Source organism: Mesoplodon densirostris, chromosome 16 (assembly GCF_025265405.1).
Source record: "Mesoplodon densirostris isolate mMesDen1 chromosome 16, mMesDen1 primary haplotype, whole genome shotgun sequence".
Classification (NCBI taxonomy): Eukaryota; Metazoa; Chordata; class Mammalia; order Artiodactyla; family Ziphiidae; genus Mesoplodon; species Mesoplodon densirostris.
The window spans coordinates 40,257,614-40,279,155 of NC_082676.1; positions in this window are offsets into that span (position 1 = coordinate 40,257,614).

The window sequence follows — 21,542 nt, forward strand, 5'->3', positions numbered from 1 at the left end:
TGAACAAACGAACCAATTTAAACTATAACAAAGAATTGCTTCAAACCTAATGAAAATCAGGTATTGAACGAAAGAAGCCCTGTCTCTTCTTTCTATTTCCTTTTCTTGCAGGGAGGGTGGGGGGCAACTCTTGAGACCTGGCTCTGGAGGGGAATCCAGGATGGATGAGCCTCCAGTAAGGGCTCCTATTCACCAGCCACCGGGTAGGTACCTGGTCGACGCCTCTGGGACCCCATACAGTTTGTATTAACCCCAATAATCTTCCCAATTGCCACTTGTTTGTCATTTCCTCATAACGTCCTCCTGTTTGGACTAGACTGAAAGTCAAAAACATTTCTGAAGCAGTGGTGAAACAGGGGAAATGGTCATCAAAGCAAAAGTTAAGTGTTGTTTTACTCCTACGGAATTGGAAGGAAGGAAGGAGGGTAGGGGTAGGGGAGGGAGAGAAGAGGAGCAGTGGGGGAGGGGGAAAGGAAGGGAGGGAGGGAGGGAGGGAAGAAGGAAGGGAGGCAGGAGAAGGAAGGAAAGAAAGAAAGAAAGAGAAAGAAAGAAAGAAAGAAAAAGAAAAAAAGGAAGGAAGGAAGGAAGGAAGAAGAAAGGAGGCAGAAAGAAAGGAAGAAAGAGAGAGAGAGAAAGAAAGAAAGAGAGAGAGGGAGGGAGGGAGGAAGGAAGGAAGGGAAATAAAGAAAGGGAAAAAATTTTAGTGCAATTGTGTGAAACAAGAGCACTCAAGCTGATAGCATTTTACATTGACAATTACACTGGAAAACAGGACATGTGCATTAAGAGCAATACAAATAAATACACCTTTTAACACAGTAATTCCACTCAAGGGATTTGTTCTAAAAAAATAATTTGAAAGAAACAAAAAGCTACCATGCAGTAAAATAAAGATCTCAGAATTATGTCCAGTACTGAGAAACTGCAAAGAATCTATCTAGTAATGTGGGAATAGCTAAGTAAGGTATGAGAAATTAGCTTCATGATATATTATTGTGAAATAAAATTCATATTTTATGGCAAGACAAGAAAAATTTAAACATAAAAAATTTTCTCTGCCCTTTGGCCTTCTCTTTCCCCTCTACTGTGCATTATATATCTGCATTATACGTCGACCAAACCTCCCCATCAACAGAATATATCTGCTCAGCCATAAAGAGCAACATTATCCTAACATCAACAAGACAACTCCTTAAAATATAACATTCCTGGGCTTCCCTGGTGGCGCAGTGGTTGAGAGTCCACCTGCCGATGCAGGGGACACGGGTTCATGCTCCAGTCCAGGAAGATCCCACATGCCGCGGAGCGGCTGGGCCCGTGAGCCATGGCTGCTGAGCCTGCGCGTCCGGAGCCTGTGCTCCGCGACGGGAGAGGCCACAACAGTGAGAGGCCCGCGTACCGCAAAAAAAAAAAAAAAAAAAAAATATATATATATATATATATATATATATATATATATATGTATATATAACATTCCTTCTTGATCTTGTAAGGGGACACAATGACACACCACTTTGTATATCATTTAATGTACAGCCCTCTGTCTCAAAAAACTTATATAACTGTGCTTTGACTTCTAATGGGCAGAACAGTTCTCAGAGCTTTCTGAGATGCCATTCCCAGGTTATAATCCTCAGTTTAGCTCGAATAAAATTTTCCATTTCTTTCTTAGATTGACTGATTAATTTTTCATTGACATTGTATAGCCATAAAAATAATTATGAAGAACATGTCACATTACAGAAATTTTCTAGCGAAGCATTAATTAAGACATGAAGAATTTACACTTATGTGTATACTCCAACTTTAAGTATATAAGATATGTGCATAGAGACTAACTGGAACAATTTAATTTAAAACTAAAAATTGTTGCCATAGTAAGTGTAGTAGAACTATCAGTGACTTTTTTTTCCTTCTTAAAATATTTTGTTTAGATGAGCCATGATGGTGGAGTCAAAAGACCCTGAGCTCGGGCTTCCCTGGTGGCGCAGTAGTTGAGAGTCCGCCTGCCGATGCAGGGGACATGGGTTCGTGCCCTGGTCTGGGAAGATCCCACATGCCGCAGAGCGGCTGGGCCCGTGAGCCATGGCCGCTGAGCCTGCGCGTCCGGAGCCTGTGCTCCGCAATGGGAGAGGTCACAACAGTGAGAGGCCCGAGTACTGCAAAAAAAAAAAAAAGACCCTGAGCTCACCTCCTCTCGCAAGTCCACCAAAATCACAACCATCTGCAGAACAGCCATCAATGAAAAAGACCAGAACCGGCCAGAAAATATCTTCAACAACTAAAAACATAAACAAGGAACCACAATCACTGCCATTGCACAGAAAAAAGAAAAAACAATGAAAATAAACTAGGACAGTTTAAGAGACCTCTGGGACAATATCAAGCACACTAATATTTGCATAATAGGGGTCCCAGAAGGAGAAGAGAGAAAGGGGCTGAGAGAAAGGGGCCGAGGAAGACATAATAGCTGAAAGCTTCCCTAACCTGGGGAAGGAAACAGTCACCAAGTCCAGAAAATACAGAGAGCTCCATACAGGATTAACTCAAGGAAGACACATAACAACACACATTGTAATGAAAATGACAAAAATTAAAGATAGAGAATATTAAAAGTAGCAAAGGAAAAGCAACAAATAACATACAAGGGAATCTTGTCTGCATTATTGACTTCTATACCCCCAACACCCAGGACTGAACCTGACACATACTAAATGTAACAGTTATCTATTGCTGTGTAACAAACTACCTCAAAGCCAAGTGGCATAAAATAATAAGAAACATGAATTATCTCACACAGTTGCCCTGTGGCAGGAATGTGGGAGCAGCTCCACTGAGTGGCTCTGGTTTATGGTCCTCTCACGAGACTGCAGCCAAGATGTAAGCCTACAGTTATCTGAAGGTTTGACTGCAGACTTCCAAAGTGGCTCACTTTCATGGCTGATCCAAGAGAGAGTAAGGCAGAGGCCACAATGTCTTTTATGACATTGGAAGTCACACATGTTATTTCTACAATATCCTCTCGGTTACCTAGGTCAGTCCTATTCACTGTGGGAGAGGATGACCTCCTGGTGAATATCAGGAGACAGGGGTCACTGGGGGCCATCTCAGAGTCTGACTACTACACTAAGTGTTCAATTAATATATTGATGAATAAAGTCATGATTAAATGGTAAAAAGAAGTCTGATTGCTTGGATTCACATTCTGGCTCTGACACTTGCTGGATGTATGGTTTTAGCAAGCTATCTAACTTCTGTAAGCCTCAGTTTCCACATCTATAAAATAAAATTGCCGTAAACATTAAATTATGTGTGAAGTGTAAAGGCACTTAACATGCTGTGGTGCATATAAGTGCTCAAAAAATGTTGTCTATTTTTTATTACGGTTACTATTAATTCTCGACCATAAGTCTCCTCATTAATATTCCTTTGTAAGGGTCTATTCTTCAAGGAGAGAGAAACTCACTTGTCTAGAAAAATTGTTTGAATCACTTTACTTGTGCAAAAACATCCAAAACATTTTCAAGATTGACCTGGAAGCAAGATAACTGGCAACAGAAGATTTTAAGATCTATTGAAAGAAGACTATCAAGGCCACTGGTATTTGGGAAAATTGGATCAAGATGGCAGCTGAGCATAGGTTTTGGTCACTCTCCCTACCCAGGAAGAAACAGAAAATCAATACTACCAGTGGAATATAAAAAAGTGTGCCATCAGCAGACCAGAAACTTTTAGGAATTCATAAAAGAGAGGAAGCAGATGGGCCCTGTGAGATAACAGAATATATATATATATATATATATATATATATATATATATATATATTGGTCTCTGCCCTCAGTTCTTGGCACAGAGTCCCTAAAACCCTTGTAAATTCCTAACTGATAAAACACAAGGAGCATCTTTTATTTTAATGAGTGACCCTGGGTGGGCTCCTGGGTGGCTCTTGGATGGGGGCTGGTCACCAGAAAGACCAAGCCACAATTAGGAGCTTGGAGTTTCCAGCTCCACCCCACCCCCATTCTCCAGAGAGGGGAGAGGGGCTGGAATGGAGTTAACAATTTATCATGCCTACAAGATGAATCCTGCTTAAAATCCTACAAGATGAATCCTGCTTAAAATCCCAATAGTTTGGGGTTCGGAAAGCATCAAAGTTGGCAAACACATCCACACCGGGAGGGTGATGCATCCCAAGTCCACAGGGACAGAAGCTCCTGTGCTCAGGACGCTCCCAGACCACACCTTATGTGTCTCTTCATCTGGCTGTTTATCTGTATCCTTTATCATACTCTTTAATAAAATGCTAAATATAAGTAAGTTTTCCTGAGTTCTGTGAACTGCTCAAGCAAATTAATTGAGAACAAGGAGGGGGTCGTTGGAACCTCTGATCTATAGCAGGCTGGTCCAAAGATCAGGTGATAACCTGGCCTTGCATCCAGTGTCTGAAGTGGGTGTGGGGCGCTCTGGTAGAACTGAGCCCTTAACCTATAGGATCTAATGCTATCTCCAAGTAGATAGTGTCAGAACTGAATTAAATTGTAGGACACCCAGTAGTTGGTGTCAGAGAACTGCTTGGTATAAGGAAAAACCTCCACATATTTGATGACCAGAAGTGTCAGAAGTGAAGTGTCCTGTGTAACTAGTAAAAGAAACACACAGGAGATGGACTGAACTGAGGGTTTTCCGTACACCAAAGGGAAAGACTGGGTTTTTCATTTTAGGTACAATCATATCTTGTTGGCAGTGATGATAAAGCTTTTTTTGAGGGTATTGGATGCATGTATCTAAAAAAAAAAAAAAAAAGTTAATGTGCATGTTATTTAAACTATTCCAATACTAAGAACCTGTCTTAAAGATATATACTAAAACATGCACCTAAAATATTACCTGTGTGTGTTTATGTATAAGTATATTCACCAAAACATTTTCCTATAACTGCAAAAAAATTAGAAACAACCAAAAGGTCTATAAATGGTCATCATTAAATAGATTTATGAAACACTATGCAGACTTGAAAAATTATAGGGAAACCCCATATGTACTGACTTGGAAAGTTCTTCAGATTATATTATTTATTTCTTATTATTATATCTTATTTCTTCATATTTAAAATTAGCTGGAAAATGCAAGTTGCTGAACAGTAGGCAAAGACTATTGTGCCATTTTTGTAAAAATAAAGTCTTGTACTTACAATTAAACATATAATACCTGTGTGTATGCATGTGTGTGCATAAATTCATAGGAAAAAAGTCAGAGACTTAAAAACGAATCTTTTAATAGTGCTGTATCAGTCAGAGTCCACTCAGGAATCAGAAATCACAAAATTTATTTCAACACAGAATTTCATAAAAAGGAATTACCACCTAGGTACAGAGTTGTTAACTAGGTAACTGGAAGTTCCCACAGAGGGAGCAGCTGCAGGGAGCTGCGACCACCTCTAGGACTGGAGGAACAAAGGAAAAGGCTGGAATTATTCAAACTTAGAGAACCTAGAGGAGAGGTTATGGGGCCCCAAACCTCTGAGGAGGCAAGAATGGACGCCTGATGCTGGTGGGTCTGAGGGGGCATGATGGAGCTTGTCTGCAAGAGCTGGAGAAACTGCAAAGTGGGTGCAGCTACTACTATAGGAAGAAACCACCACTGCTGGGGTGGCACTAACAAGAACAGGAAGTCCCCCGGAAGCAGACAGACAGGAAGGAGCAATCCTCGACTTCCTCCTCCCCTCGGCAGTCTCCCTCTAGCCTCACTTTGGCAGAGCCTAACGAAGCCCAATGTGATTTTCAGAGTTGCTGCTCCAAGATCAAAAAGCAGAATACGGGAGCCAATGACTCCATGCAAAGAGTCAGAATTCCAGCGGAGAAGGGTCTTCCTGAGGTCATGTTGACAAGGCTTTGAGACCCCGGGCAGATAGTTTTGCAAACTCTCTCTGAGATGTAATGAGCAATTACCTTCAATGATGAGCAAATGCCTCTGAATCCATGGACCATTATTCAGAAGGAAGGTGGGGTTGGAAGCTAATGATTCATTGACTAGAGGTAGCACTTCTCAACTCAAAACAGCACATATTTCCATTTCTATGGAGGAGAAAGAGTCTTTTATGTTTAATTTTTATCAAGCTGTGAAATGAGGTTTGAGCTGTGGGTGTCTCATTGATGCTAGGTGTGCTCAGGAGGCTGTCTCTCCAGTGTCTTTAAGATCCTGCTCCTGCAGTGTCCCCCACAGGCAAGAGCACACAGCCCAGATGAGATGGCAACTTTTTCCTTAAAAGCTTCCTGAGAAGTTTTTCATTCCTCATGATTTTTTTTTCAATTTCATTCATCCTATTATCTCAGAAAGCCCCATTCAGTATCAGTATCAGTCACTCACCAAAAGCATCTCTAAAACAATAAAAGCTTCAAGGCAGCTAAATTGCCTTTTTGATACTAAGGGCTGATGGGCTTATTGTGTGTGTGTGTGAGAGAGAGACAGAGACAGAGACAGAGACAGAGAGGGGGAGAGAGGGAGGGAGGGGGAGAGAGGGAGAGAGAAAGAGAGAGAATAAAGACAAGGTTTAGAGTTTTACTTTTCCAAGACACCTGGAAAAGCCAACTGGGAATAGAATAGAATAGGAATTTCCCTTAAAACAAAGAAGCTGATATGCACCAAAATAATATCATTCCATGAGTCAGTACCTTGAGTTTCAGTCCAGTTATGTCATTTGCTTTTCTGGAAAGCAGGATAATAGAAAAATCTAGTCTTATCCACACCACCAAACATAGAACCAATGAAGAACTAGAATGGTAGGAATGGAACCAGTTCTGTTGGTTCTTCCAGAGACACCCTCTTGGTCTAAGCTTTGTAAACTCACATCCAGAGAAGTGAAATAATCTACCCAGAGTCATACAGCTGCTAGCAGGCTAAGACAGGACTAGAACCCAGGGCTCCTAGTCCCCTGGTCAGTGCTGTGTCCATCACCTCACAATGCACATGTAAAACATGGAGAACATGAAATGTTCACTAGGAATCCCCTTGGTATCAGCAGACCATGTTAGGAATAAATAGTTGATGATCAATTTAGAATAGAGTTTAAAACACAAAAGGTAGGTTCAAAGAATTAGAGATGGCTTCTCAACTATCTTTGCAGAATGGCTCCTGTTAAATGGAGGTATTCTGACTTCCTTCTTGAGGATGTGAGTGCAGTTCAGGATCAGGGGCTGTGATAGACTAGCTCTGCCTAACAGATGGCTAGAAAAGTAAGATTCAGATTAGAGAGTCATAACCCTAGGAAAAGGGAGCGAAACTTGTAAAACTATGCATTATTTGGGAAAGAATAGGGGTGGGGACATTAGCAGCTCTGCCAGAGGTGGACTTTGGGGAAAAAAAATATATATCTAAGCAGAATTCTTAGATTATTAGCTGAGTTGCATGTGCTATAAACTCCTATGTTAGTTAGGGCAATGTTAGCTGGTGAAACAAATAAACCTCAAAGATTGTTGTTTAACCTGTTTCTTGATCCCAAGGGATGTGATTTTCTTTCTATTCTGCTAGGTATGGTGGGCCCTGCTTCTGTTTTTCTGCTGCTGCAGAGTTGGTGCTGTTGCTGTGCTCTGATGTGAAAGTGATAGAATGCTCACTCATCTACTCTGTGTTGTACTTTGCCTCCTTCTGTGAAAACAGCACATTTTTATGCTACAGTCTCACAAGGACCTTTGTATCAGTCAAGTTAGGTTAGTTTATGCTGCAGTAACGAACAACCCCCAAATCCCAGAGGCCCAAAAACAAAGCTTAATTGCTCCCTTCCTATACATCCATTGCAGATGGTGCTCTGTTCATTATAACCAGGCAAGAGCCCAGGCAGATGGAAGAGCTACCATCTGACTACTTGCAGGTTACTGTGGCAGAAGGCAAGAGGGCCTGGGTGAGACTTCACCAGGAATCAAATGTTCAGCCTGAAACTGATACACATTGCTTCTACTCCCAGTTCACTGGCCAAAACTAGTCACGTGGCTGCACTCAAATAAAACGGATCCAGGAAGTACAATCCTACCATGTATTTGTGAAACATACATGTATTTGTGAAACTTTTATGGGAACATCTTCAGCTTCTGGTCCCATGTCCTCCCTTTCTAAGGGTTAAAAATTTGTCCACATAACTGGTAGGGCCAGTTCTCATATCATCTTCATCATTATTCTCCTTTGCATTCATTTCTCCACAGGAGAAATGTACAGTTTCTCCCTCCTTCTTTTGTCAAAATTACAACCCAAATCCCCTGCACAACCATGTGGCAACTCATATATATGGAAACCTGGAGGGGCGGTCCAGTGAACCACTTTCAGAAATCGCCGGACTCTCCTGTCCAGTTTGGGTTCATTTGGAAGAGCTGCTATAAACATGTTAAACATGTACACAAAAATGTGCCTGAGGGCTGTGCTCTGCACGTACATGTAAGCCAGATATCAGTTGTCGCCTTGTTCCTTGGCCCCTTGGACAGTCTGATTTTCCCACTGGACTCCAGTCACAGAATTTCAAGTTATCTCCAAAGAATCCAACCCCTCAGAAGTTCAAGAAGTAATATAAACTTCAATGAAGATTTTTTAGGAAGAATGGGGGAGGGGCTGTTACAGAGATATCTAGCTATACACCAAAATCTGGTCTCCCTTTCACACTGGGCAGGTCCTACATCAGGACCGGATCTTTACAAAGATGGCTTATTTTTGCCAATGGAATGTGCATGGAAATGTTGTGTATCATTTCTGAGCATGAGTTTTTGAGAAGTGTTTGTGTCAACTACCTGACTTGAGTTGGTGTCTGGCTTTGTCACTTTGTGGCCATGTGGCTTATTCATTTCACCATGTCTTCTTGGCCAGCTTATTCCATCTCACTGTTTACTTCATCTATGAAACAGGCTAATCATATCTGCCTCCTTCAATAATTATGGGGATTGAGTGAGATAACCTATACTGGTAGTTTTTAAACATACGCAGGGGCTGCCATGAGGAAATCAGAGAGAGGGGTTTTCCGTGTCCCAGCTCCCACCCTTCTACTCAATCAAGTGACTCCAGTTATATCCATTTTGCATATTTAATCTTCTCCATACGACTTTGTTTGCAGAGAATGTTCTATAGCAGAAAAACAGTTTGAAACTACTAACCAGAGTAAAGATATTTGATGAAATGGAAAGTGCAAATCTAATGAATTAGGATCCATCCATTTACACATTCATCAATATAGATTGGCTCTGGAGCTGTTCTAAGCACTAAAGATACAGCAGTGAACAAAATAATGGGGAGGACAAACAGTAAACATATAAACTAATAAATACATAATGTGTCAAGTGCTCCAAAGAAACGCAAAGTGAGGTCAAAGGATTGGGTGATTGAGTGTTACTTTAACAGGGAAGTTAGGAAAGACTGCTGATAAAGCGAAGTTTGAACAGACCTAACAGAAGGCGGGACTGATCCATGCAGGTGTCTGGTGCAAAAACAGTAAGGGAGAAGTGAGATAAAGAGGAGAGGCCATAGGCAAGATCACCAAGGCTTTGCCCACCATGAAAAGCACCGTGCATTTCACTCTGAGTGAGATGGGGAGTCGGAGGTGGGGGGGTGGAGCGGAGGAGGGACATGATCTGATTTACATTTTAAATGGACCATTCAGGCTGCTCAGAAGAGATTAGACAGCAAGGAGTCTAGAGCAGAAATAAGAAAAACAGTTAGGTGATGGTAGAGACAGAGGAATAAAGGTGAGCAGTGCTCAGACTCAAGATGTATTTTTAAACTAGAGCTGGCAAGATTTGCTTATGGATTGAGTATGATGTGAGAAAGAAAAGTCTAGGGTGGCACTAAAGATTTTAGCTAGATGACTGGTAGAATGGGGTTGCTGAGATGAGAACAAGGGAGATATAATGCGGGGGAATTTGGGTGGAAAAGGAGAAGAATCCAGAGTGCTTTGGTGGCTTTAACTGTGAAATGTCTCTTTGACTCAGAAGAGGTGTCAGCCAGAGAGCTTGATGTGCAAGCCTGGGTTTAGGGGAGAGGCTGGGTTAGAGCTCATCATGCATGGCTGCTACTGAATATTGGGAGACTGGAGAAATCTCTAGGGATTAAGGACAAATGGAGAAGAGGTTCAAGGCCAGTTAACATCACTTATCAAAAGCTACATTAGAAGTATAATCTTTAACCTATCATGCCTGATCACACATTAAAAGGATGAAAGTTACTAAAATAAGTAATTTGAATATTGTACTGTCATTTTACCATGAGAACTTGAAGAGATAAGAAGGAAAGAAGAAAAAAATTAAGGTGCAGTTTCCAAGATACAAAAGCATAACAAAAAGTAGGGATTAGGAAGAGGGGAGTGACTCCAATAGTACATCTCCCATCCACTCTAAAATTAAAGTTCAAAAGGGAACTGTAGGTTCACATATATCAAGAATAGAAAAAACCCCACAATTTATTTAGTTAAATAGGTTTAATCGTGAAACAGTATTAGACTAGTAGAAAAAAAGTTTCCTTCCAGGGCTTCCCTGGTGGCGCAGTGGTTGAGAGTCCGCTTGCCGATGCAGGGTACACGGGTTCGTGCCCCGGTCTGGGAAGATCCCACATGCCGCAGAGCGGCTAGGCCCGTGAGCCATGGCCGCTGAGCCTGCGCGTCCGGAGCCCATGCTCCGCAACGGGAGAGGCCACAACAGTGAGAGGCCCGCGTACCGCAAAGCTCAAACTATTTAACAGAAATAATATTTGTGATGAGAGAAAACAAAGAACTTCATTAAGTAGAAAAGAAAACAGGTTGAGGGAGAAAAGGATAAGTACAATTATAACACTAAGCAGCGGTCGGCTGTATTCAGCTTCTGGTTTTAAATACCATCTACTTCGCAACGCTGAAACAGCCTTTCCCAACTTTTAGTTAAAAATGCCTTTAAAAAGACAGAAAAAATTAAAAGTCACAACTCCCTAAGAAAACAGGACCATGCAGGGGATACGGGTTCGTGCCCCGGTCTGGGGGGATCCCATGTGCCGCGGAGCGGCTGGGCCCGTGAGCCATGGCCACTGGGCCTGCGCATCCGGAGCCTGCGCCTCCGGAGCCTGTGCTCCGCGACGGGGGAGGCCACGGCAGTGAGAGGCCCGCATACCACCAAAAAAAAAAAAAAAGAAAACAGGACCAATGGTCAACCTACTTCCGGATAGAATTGGGGAGACTGTCCTTTATGAAGCAATGGAACTGCAAGGAAATACACAATTGATGGCTCACTTGGGCTGAAAGCAGATACATATCATTCCTTCCTTCACCCATATTTGCTCTCTGGTTCAAAGTACGTATCATCGGAAACCTGAGAAATATCCCCTCTCCTGCAAGAATGCTGATTCTTGAGGCCGTCCAACTGCAATTCTTGAGGCCATCCAAGTGCAGTTCCTCTTCCTCCAAGCTCTACCTCTCCCAGCCCAAATCAGGGGCTTTACAATATTTAGTCAGAACCTGTCACTCCCAGAAAACAACTGGTCCCAGGAAATGGGCTGGGCTGGTGGGAGAACAGGAGTACCATGCACCCTGGAAGGTAAATTCCCAGGGAGGGAGGCACACAGGAAGAGCTATTGGTGCAGTGCATTCTGGGAGCTGTAGGTAGGACTTCACTTCCTACACCTGTTAGAACCTTAGGCTGTGGGAGAAAAAGGTCCCATCTCGACTAGCAGAACCTGCTTAGAGTACACCTGCCACACACTGATGACTGGTCTTAAGAGCTTCGTTCACTGAATCTCTGAGAAGCATGTCTGACCCAGTGCATAAGTGAACCCAGTAGGCAATGCACATACCCAGCCATTAGTGGGAACCATGACTAAAAGTATCTTCCTCTGTCAAGGTTAAGTAAAGAGACATTACCAACACCATCACTAACATACTCTAAGTAAGTAAATAATAAATAAAATAATAACAGAAGACCTGTGAAACAAAAACACAGAACAGGTAGGAAAGAATGTTACTATCTAAACTAAAAGGAGAAGCAAATCACCAAAATAAAGAAGGAAATTTTAGAAAACTTATTCAAGATAGAGCACTTCTGACCTCTATGACCTAGGAATGGAAAGCCAGGAAAAAAAAGAAAAAAAAAAAGACTGAAAGGAACACACAAAAAAATAAGAAGGAAACTAAATGAGATAAGAAAAACTTGCAGAGAAATCTGAAATGTCACTGGGCAAAGAGCATGACTGCTTTGTTCACCATTATATCACCAAGGACTAACACAGCACCTATATACTACCTGTCTACATTCCAAAAGCTGCCAGAAGTCTAACCAAAGTACCAGAGGGCCATTATTTCACATCATAAATATTAGAATATGCTTCCCTTTCATGTAAAAATAGTTCTCTGTTAGTAGGTTATATATCTTGATTTTTTCCAATACTCTGATAATGTATTCATAATCTATTGAATTAATAATCAACAGTTCACATTTCTGATAAATCAAATGCAATTGGGGAAACAAGATCATATACACAAGTCAATTAGATCAACACAGGATTGTAAAAAAGTAATAATAAAAATAATGTCAATGACATCATATAGAGTGTTGTAGACTGACTGTATCTCCCCAAAATTCATATGTTAAAACCTAGTCTTAAGCGTTCTGGAGGTGAGGCCTTTGGGAGGTGATTGGATCATGAGGGCAAAGGTGCCATAAATGGGATTAATGCCCTCATGAAAGAGGCCCCAGAGAGCCCCCACCATGTAAGGTTGTTCTAAGAGGATGACTGTCTAACCAGGAAGCAGCTTTTGCACCAGACACCACATCTTCCAGTGCCTTGATCTTGGACATCCCAGTCTCCAGAACTATGAAAAGTAAATTTCTGTTGTTTATAAGCCACCAAGTTGATGGTTATTTTTGTTATAGCAGCCCGAATGTTCTAAGATGTGGATGTCACTACAAGACTCTGGCCCTATTAGGGCTATGCCCTACAGAGTTAAGTTAATGGCACATCTCCAAATTCAGAGAAACATTTAGGGCCACTTAAAACCATTAGGATCAGTGCCTTTTTTGGTTTGGATACAGGTGCACTTGTCTTCCTCTTGTTCAAAATAACTCCCTGTGCTATCAATGTCTCTCCATCACATTGGTTAAGGGATGCAATAATTGTACAGTATTTTATCCTGCTCAATGTGTTTTCACATCCATTATGTCATTAGAGCTTTACAGCAACCAAGAGAGGACATAGATCAGGTGTCTGCCTGTGTCCACGCCAAAGAGGTAAGTAGCAGGAGGAGAGAGAACACTGTGGCTTCCCAGGACACGGAGGGGAAGGGATGGTAGCTTCATATCTCCCATCACAACCCTTAGCTCCCCGTCCAGCCTCCACTTCTGCTCTCCATCCAGCCTCTAGTAAACTTTGGGACACTGTGCTCAAATCTAGCACCTGATTCCTGGAAACTGTAGTCGCCAAGCAGACCAAGGACCTCCTCAAAAGAGCCTGGCTAAGAAACTTCTAGGATGACAGTGGCCAAGATCCTTAAAAACAAATCAAAACATAAGAGATATTGGTTACTTTAGGGGAGTAGGGCATACAAACTGTATGAGACTGGTTCTGAGTTGCTGTATGTTCTAGTTCTTGGATATATTCAAATTGTGATAGTTCATTGTATCATATGTACCCTTAAGATTTGTGCACTTTTCTGTATCAAGGTTATGGGTTCAATGAAAGTGGGATTTTTTTTTTTTTTTTTTTGCAGTACACGGGCCTCTCACTGTTGTGGCCTCTCCCGTTGCAGAGCACAGGCTCCGGACGCGAAGGCTCAGCGGCCATGGCTTACGGGCCCAGCCACTCCGCGGCATGTGGGATCTTCCCGGACCGGGACACGAACCCGTGTCCCCTGCATCGGCAGGCGGAATCTCAACCACTGTGCCACCAGGGAAGCCCTGAAAGTGGGAATTTTTTAAAGGCACAAATACCTTTCTAATTCCATGCTTGCCTTTTCTTCTCTTTGTGTCTCTTGGTGTTTAACATTCTTTTTCTCTTCCCTTCTAGGGTGAATCACCCTACTTGTTAAAATTGTACTACAGCACATGTTGGTAAATGATGTGCCTTGTGGTGGTGATTAAGTCAAATCAAACACATTTGTCACTGAAGAGATGGCCTCCAGCTGTTTATCTGGGAAATATAATTGAATACTAATGGGATAAACACTGTAAGTTGCCGGTTTTATTTTCACTAAGGTGTAGGCTAAAGTATGAGAGGGTGAATTTCGCTAAGTTTAAAATACAAACCGAATTTTTAAAATACAACCTGAGTCTTCCAAAGAATTTAGCCCAGGTGATTTCATCCTCACTCCCACCAAAGAAGAATAAACACAGATACTCTTATTTACCTGGTACAATTGGTACTTTAACTTCAAAGTTACTATGCTTGCTACTTGCATGAGAACTTATCAAGGCATTTCACATTGAACTTGGCTCAATTTTCACTTCCCAGAAACACTTGTTACATCTCTGCCCTCAAGCCACACTCACTATCAAATAGCAGTTATCAAGATTTGGACAGAAGTGATAAAAGCCTCTGAACATTTTTGTTACGTGACTCAAAAAGTAGATGTGTGATGTAAAAGATGATGATATCGCAAATGGAAGAGATGAGTTGGAATAAAATTGTTTCAAAGAAACATGTTTGATGACTTTCTATAACACTTCTGAAATATTCTAAGCGCTCTCTGAACTGAACCACAAACTCGAGTCCCCCACTGAGGAGGCCCGTGTCTCAGAGAGCTGAGATACACTCTGAAAAAAACAGCAAACACAGACCTAATAAAGACAGCAAGACATCAGTGTAGGTCTTTTTTAACAAGCACCTTTTGACAACGTGGTCTACCAAGCTGTAACATTGTAAGGGTCTGCTGTCCCTTTTGAGGGAAGAAATCACTCACACAGAGAGCAACTAAGCAACATGCCCAAGATTTCAAAACTGGAACCCAGGTTCCCAGGACTGTTTTGTGACTGTCCATGAAGATAGCTAGAAATAATACAGGTCAAGCATTAATAAATTACTTGGAAAGTATAATAGGAAACAAAAGAAGCTTGTATTTGGGATGCTGACATAGGCTTGGACTGTCTGTTGGGACTGGACCTGACCAAGACCCAGGGGCCAAACAGACCAACAACGGGGCAGGGGCAGTTGGAGGGGTAGACAAGAGGCAGGCCATGCAGGTGGCAACCAGCGTCTTGGATGTCTGGCAATGGCTATCATCAGAGGCCATGTAGAAAGGCAGAGCCCAGGATAAGAGTCCATCAGCAGGCAATGGGGACCAACTTCCAAAAGGGCTATAAGTGCTGTGGGCACAAGAGACCTTGCAGGATTCCAGGACTGTCCATGGTCAGAGATCAGATAAATCCTATTACACACCTGCCTTCAGATGCTCACTTTTCTACTCCCTCTCATAAATCTTTGCATGTGGCCCAACGCCTCCCACTGTTGAGAAAGATTCCACCAAACAAGCTGACACCACACAGGGAGAGAGAGAAGACAATGGATCCTTGAGTTCATTTCCTGACCACCCCTCCTGGGAGACAGCTCACCTCTGTCTCTCAGGTCAACATGACTAGTCACTGCTCAACATTTTCAGAAAATCTCCTTGAATTAGAACCAGGGAAATACACTGTTAATATTTTTTGCTCCATCAAATCATTTTTCCCTTCTCCCCTCAACTATCTTTCCATTCAAAATTCTTTAAAATTACACACAAAGGGGAAAAAAATGTAGGTCGGCGCGCATGCTAATGACATTGTGTTCATTTCTCCTCAAGTGCAGCAGGCCGGCAGAGCCTTGTCACACTTTTGTTTTACTCTCCGTTCTATGCTGTAGCGCACAGTTGTTCTGCTCTCGCTTGGCAGGTACAGCAGAATCAAAGGGATTATACACTTAGCATCTGGAAATATTCCACCAGCATCACAGACCAAATTCTATACTCATCCCTCCTGTGCCAAGTTAGGTAAAATAAGAAAAAGAGAAGGCTAGGTTTGCACACCCAGAGCAGCCCCATCAGAGGAAGCCAGCAGGCTAATGCAAATCTTATATTCTAAGAGCCGGTGACTTGTTCTGGAAGTGAAACGTGCATGGGGCTTTTAAGCAAGGAGAGGACGTGGAAAGACTTAGGTGACAGGCTTTTAACACTGCCAGGGGTAACATTAAAATGCTCAAATTCATGCATACTACGCTCCCATAATATTTCTCCAGAAAATGGAGCCTAACTCCAGACTTTTCATGAAGCAGGCAAAAAGAGACTAACAGAACGCTGTTCGAACTCTGGGAAGTCAATTAGGCTCACTCATATCTGCTCCCACCACAGGTCTACACCGCATAGGTTTCCGATTCCTGCCCTTGCACAGATTTCGGGGAGCCACGGAGCTATGGGGCCACTTGAGGATAATAAAACCCCCCAAAGTGAAACTGTCACAGGCGAGATATTACTTTCATGGTTCTCCATCTTTGATGTGCATCAGAACCGCTTTTGGATGCCTGGACCCCACTGCAAACCTAACCCAATCAAAACCTCCGAGGATGGGACCCAGGCAGGCCTAACCGTTAATAGCACATAAATGACTTGGCTGTGCTCCCCCCAACCCCCCACCCACCCTGGCCCCCACCTATCCCTGCTCAGAACCACGGCTCCTCAGCAAATATTGGTTTGCATGTTCATTTATTTTTACATCTCACTCTGCCATCTGTGACAATGAGTGGTTTCTTCTTCGGAGAGATATTCAGAAGAAATATTCCATGGAAGGACATCTAATTGTAAAATAAAAGGGAGAGAAAATACAAGGGTCTTATCTCGACACAGAATCCATTAGCTCTCTTACCAGACCCTTCTCACCTCCTTCCCACATCAGTTGACTCATCGCCAACATAGAAAAGGCTTTCCAGGGCTTTCCTGGTGGCACAGTGGCTGAGAATCTGCCTGCCAGTGCAGGGGACACGGGTTTAAGCCCTGGTCCAGGAAGATCCCACATGCCATGGAGCAACTAAGCCCGTGTGCCACAACTACTGAGCCTGCGCTCTAGATCCCACGAGCCACGACTACTGAGCCCGTGCGCCACAACTACTGAAGCCCGTGCACCTAAAGCCCATGCTCCACAACAAGAGAAGCCACGACAATGAGAAACCTGTGCACCGCAAGGAAGAGTAGCCCCTGCTCGCCACAACTAGAGAAACCCCGCACGTAGCAATGAAGACCCAATGCAGCCAAAATAAATAAATAATTTTATTAAAAAAAGAAAAAGAAAAGGCTCTACCAAACCTAGTGTCGGGGTCTTAGGTGTTCAAATAAATAGAATGTTCCCTACAAAAGGGGAGCCAAGATTGCAGGATCCTTGTAAAATATGCACAGGTGGGTCCAGGACAAATGCAAATCATGCTCAGGCCCTGTTTTCAGAGCTGGCCATGCAGGGAAAAGAGCCCCAGACAGGGAGTTCAGAGACCTCAGCCTTTTCTGCCTCCGCCACTTAACAGCTTAGTAGGACTCTGGGCAAATCACCTCCTCTCGGAGCCTCAGCACCTTCACCATTTCCGAAATAGGGTTGTAACAAAAGTAGCTGGCGTTCCCTGAAGTGAACATCCACACACTCCTCTTCCTTCATCCCAGCCTTCACCTTCGAATCTGCTCCAACCTCAGCCCAGAGGCCTCAACCAGGGGTATCGGGAGAACCCACGGGTGAGGCAGAACTTCGCTCCTGGGTACTGTTTACCCCAGTCTCTTGGCCTCATTTCTACCTCTCTGACATGACCTGCCCGGCCCCCATCTCTGCCACAGTCACAGAACTGAACTGGAGCAAGAAGGAGAACCAGGCCAGCACCCTGACATCCAGCTTTGATTTCCATGTCCTAGGCTCCTCTGCTGTCCTTCTCTGGAGCCTATTCTGAAACCTGGACTAGAACGTGTTTCACCCATATCAGTATCTATCGGGAATCTCACCTCTTCATTTGTCTTCTGCTTTAGTCCAGCTCCTGGACACCTATTTCATATTCCAGATCCCGTCTTGGACTGAAGCCTTAAACTTGAACCCCAACCTAGTCAGTGACTTGGCCTGTTTCCTACTGAGAGGCATTCCCGATACCAAGAGTCTACAGGACTGTCCAACTAGGTGTGCCCCCCACCCACTTTGTGGGAACCCCCCCCATTACTCTCACTGCCCAACTGCCAATGCTGCCTGAGCAGCAACCAGAGTTTGCCCCACCCTTTTTCCAACTGTCCCTACAGTCCCTGCAGCTGGGTTGATTGCCCCAGAGCCTGGCTTACCCCAGGAGGTAGGCTTGGTGCCATGTTCCCCCCACTTCTGGCCTGGCTCATCATTCATATCCCTGGTAAATGAAGCCCCACCCCTCATCCTGAGCCTGGCCCTCCAACCTGCAACTCCATCCCCTTTGGAAAATGTATGCACTACCCTGACTTAGTGTGATACCCTTTCTACTGCCAACCGTTCACCCAATTCAGACACAGTGGACCACTCCCTCCAACACTGACCACTTCATTCCCTTAGAGACTGTATTCATTTCCTTTTGACGCTATAACAAATTACCACAAACTGAGTGGTTTAAATGATCCAAATTTATTATCTTTATTAATAAATATTTATGATCTTGAGGTCAGAGTCTCACGGGGCTAAAATAAAGGTGTCAGCCAGTTCCCTCTGGAAATTCTAGGGAGAATCCTTCCCTTGCCTGTTCCAGCTTCTAGAAGCTGGCCACATTCCTTGGCCTGTGGTCATCTTCCAGGTCAAAGCCAGCAACCACATCACTCTGACCTCTGCTTCCATTGTCACCTCTCTCACTCTCCCGCCTCCCTCTTTCCTTATAAGGACCCCTGTGACTACACTGGGCCACCCAGAATAATCTCCCCATCTCCAAATCTTTAACTTCATCACATCTGCAAAATCCCTTTTGCCACATAAGGCAACAGATACACAAGTTATGAGATTAGGATGTGCACATCAGGGGCCATTATTCTGCCAACCTCAGATACCAGGACATTTCTCTGTCCGGTTCTTTTTCTCTCTCTGACCACTCTGCCTCGTTTTCCATCACTGGATCTTTATTCCACAGTGATCTCCTAAATGTTAGTGTCTCCCCTGATTTCGCTACGGTTCTGCTTCCACTACACACACTCCTGTGTACTCTCACCCACAGTCATGATTCAGGTCACACACCAGTGAATTCCTAAATAGAGGTCTCCAACCTCCTTCCTCCTGAGGTTCGGACCTCTACATCCAGCTGTCAGATGCTGGTACTCTGCCTGGGTACACCAGTGTTCCCAGTGGGCAGTGGGCTCCAGAACAAAGTCAAGAAGTAACCAATGTCAAAGCCCCAGCAGGGGGACCTCTGGAGGTTGTATTATCCTCTTTGGTGCAATGATTGAAGAGACCAGCTTATTCTTGCAGAAGAAATAAACATGGGCAGGCAGAAGGAATAAACACAAACATCTTCAACTTATTCATCTTACATTCTTGATATGTAAAAAGTCCCACTTTCCACATCTTTTTCTCCTAGAACCTTACCCATAAGAGGGAAAAAAATAACTTAAAAATAATACAAGGAAGAAAGTTACACAGGATAACAATGCCAGCGACATTCATTTATAGAGAACCTATCAGGAATTCTATTAAGCAAAGTACATGAAATATTTCATCTCCTTTAATCCCCACGACAAGCCAGTGAGGTATTTTTAATACCGAAAGAAGAAAGTATGTCTTGGGAGGTTGAGTAACTTGCCCAGTTCACACAGTTAATAAGAGACAGAGCCTGGACTTGAACCAAGGTCTGCCTGACACCAGTATCCAGGTTATCAACACTTCTCTCTTACCTCCAACACACACTGTGTGGAGGTAAGAGAGAAGGCAGACGCCCACAGATAAAGAAGAGCACATGAAAGCAAAGAAGAAATGGCTTTTCTTCTGCCATAAGGCAACGTGCATCCTTTCTGGTGTGATTTTTCTTCCCATGGTCATTCCAGAATTCTGCAGGCCTGGAGAGACAAATCTCAGTCTCCCTGCTAACACTAGCACACATGCCACCATTTCCCAGGCTCTGGGGTCAGATTATCCAGCCTGGCGGCCCCGAGAGGGTTGGAGTGATGAACGTGCCTCAGGGACAGACAGCCTGGGAACTGCCCGCCCAGTCGCCACAGGCCCCCATCACGCCTGTGTGTAATTTACACTGGTCAGAGGAAATCATTGCCAGGTATTGATTCTGGATGAAGACGAGGCAAAGGGAACAAATACAGCCCAGTAATAACCCAGTGAGGGGGAAAGCCGAGAGGAGAGACCGCAGGTTCACTTAACTCCTCAGTGGTCGATAGGCTGTTTATTGAGACGCATTACTCTTCCACCCCCAGATCCCAAGAGTTCAGGCATCGCCTGGGAGCCTGTGGCTCTCGGGCTCCACACCCCCGCCACTTCTGTGCTTATCCTAATGGATGCAGACTGAGCTTTGTGCGCTGTTGGGATCCCAAAAAAACACAACGAAGGGAAGTAGTTCCATCCGGTAATCCTCCGACGGGAGCAGAGGTGCACTTTCTGACCTCCTGTCCTACCCACCGTCCTCCTCCTCTCCATACCCCCTCTTCCTATTTATGACTTTCTTTTCACAAGTGTTAAATTAGATGATTCATTCTGCTACAAAAATGTTGTTAAGAATGAGAGAGACAGACAGACCTTGGGAAGGAAGGAGGGAGGGAGGGACAGCATCGCCTTCCTCTTTTGGGGGACAATATTTTTTCACTATCCCACCACCCACTGAAGTCTCTGAGTACCTTGTTACTGACAATAAATAATCAGAACAAAGGACAAAAAACAGAAAATTGCTGAATTTGAAGCTATGTCTGCCACTCATGGAGAAGCTTTGGTTGTGAAGAAGCGATGATTCAGATTAAGATAAGAGTGTAGCTGTGGGGCCTCCCTGGTGGCGCAGTGGTTGAGAGTCCGCCTGCCGATGCAGGGGATACGGGTTCGTGCCCCGGTCTGGGAGGATCCCATATGCCGCGGAGCGGCTGGGCCCGTGAGCCATGGCCGCTGGGCCTGCGCATCCGGAGCCTGTGCTCCGCAACGGGAGAGGCCACAACAGTGAGAGGCCCGCATACCGCAAAAAAGAAAAAAAAAAAAAAAAAAGAGTGTAGCTGTGAGGCTCAAGAAGTCCTTCTGTCTGAAAAGGAAAGATGTGGAGGTGAACAAGGTCAGAAGTGTCGACAGGAAAAGGCTGAGGTATCCCAATGGTCAACTGCCAGATTTCAATGCAAATTTGACCTCATCCATTGTAAGCATTGAGCAATTCCTCCCCACAGGCCATACTCTGACTCATTTCTTAATAGCTGTCTAGCAGTTCTTTAAATATGGGGTTCCAGAAAGATGCATGGCAAAAGGAAAATGCATGATTTCTTTCTTTCTTTTTCTCCATCTCTTTCTTTCCTTAGGTGAGGCAACACTTCTGTGGTTCTCATGCGTGATTTTTTTTTACATTCAGTACAAATAATTGCTATTCCTGGCTGCTTATTCCAAAAGGATTCTTCCAGAAATACCTTGAAAAAAGCAAGGGCTAAG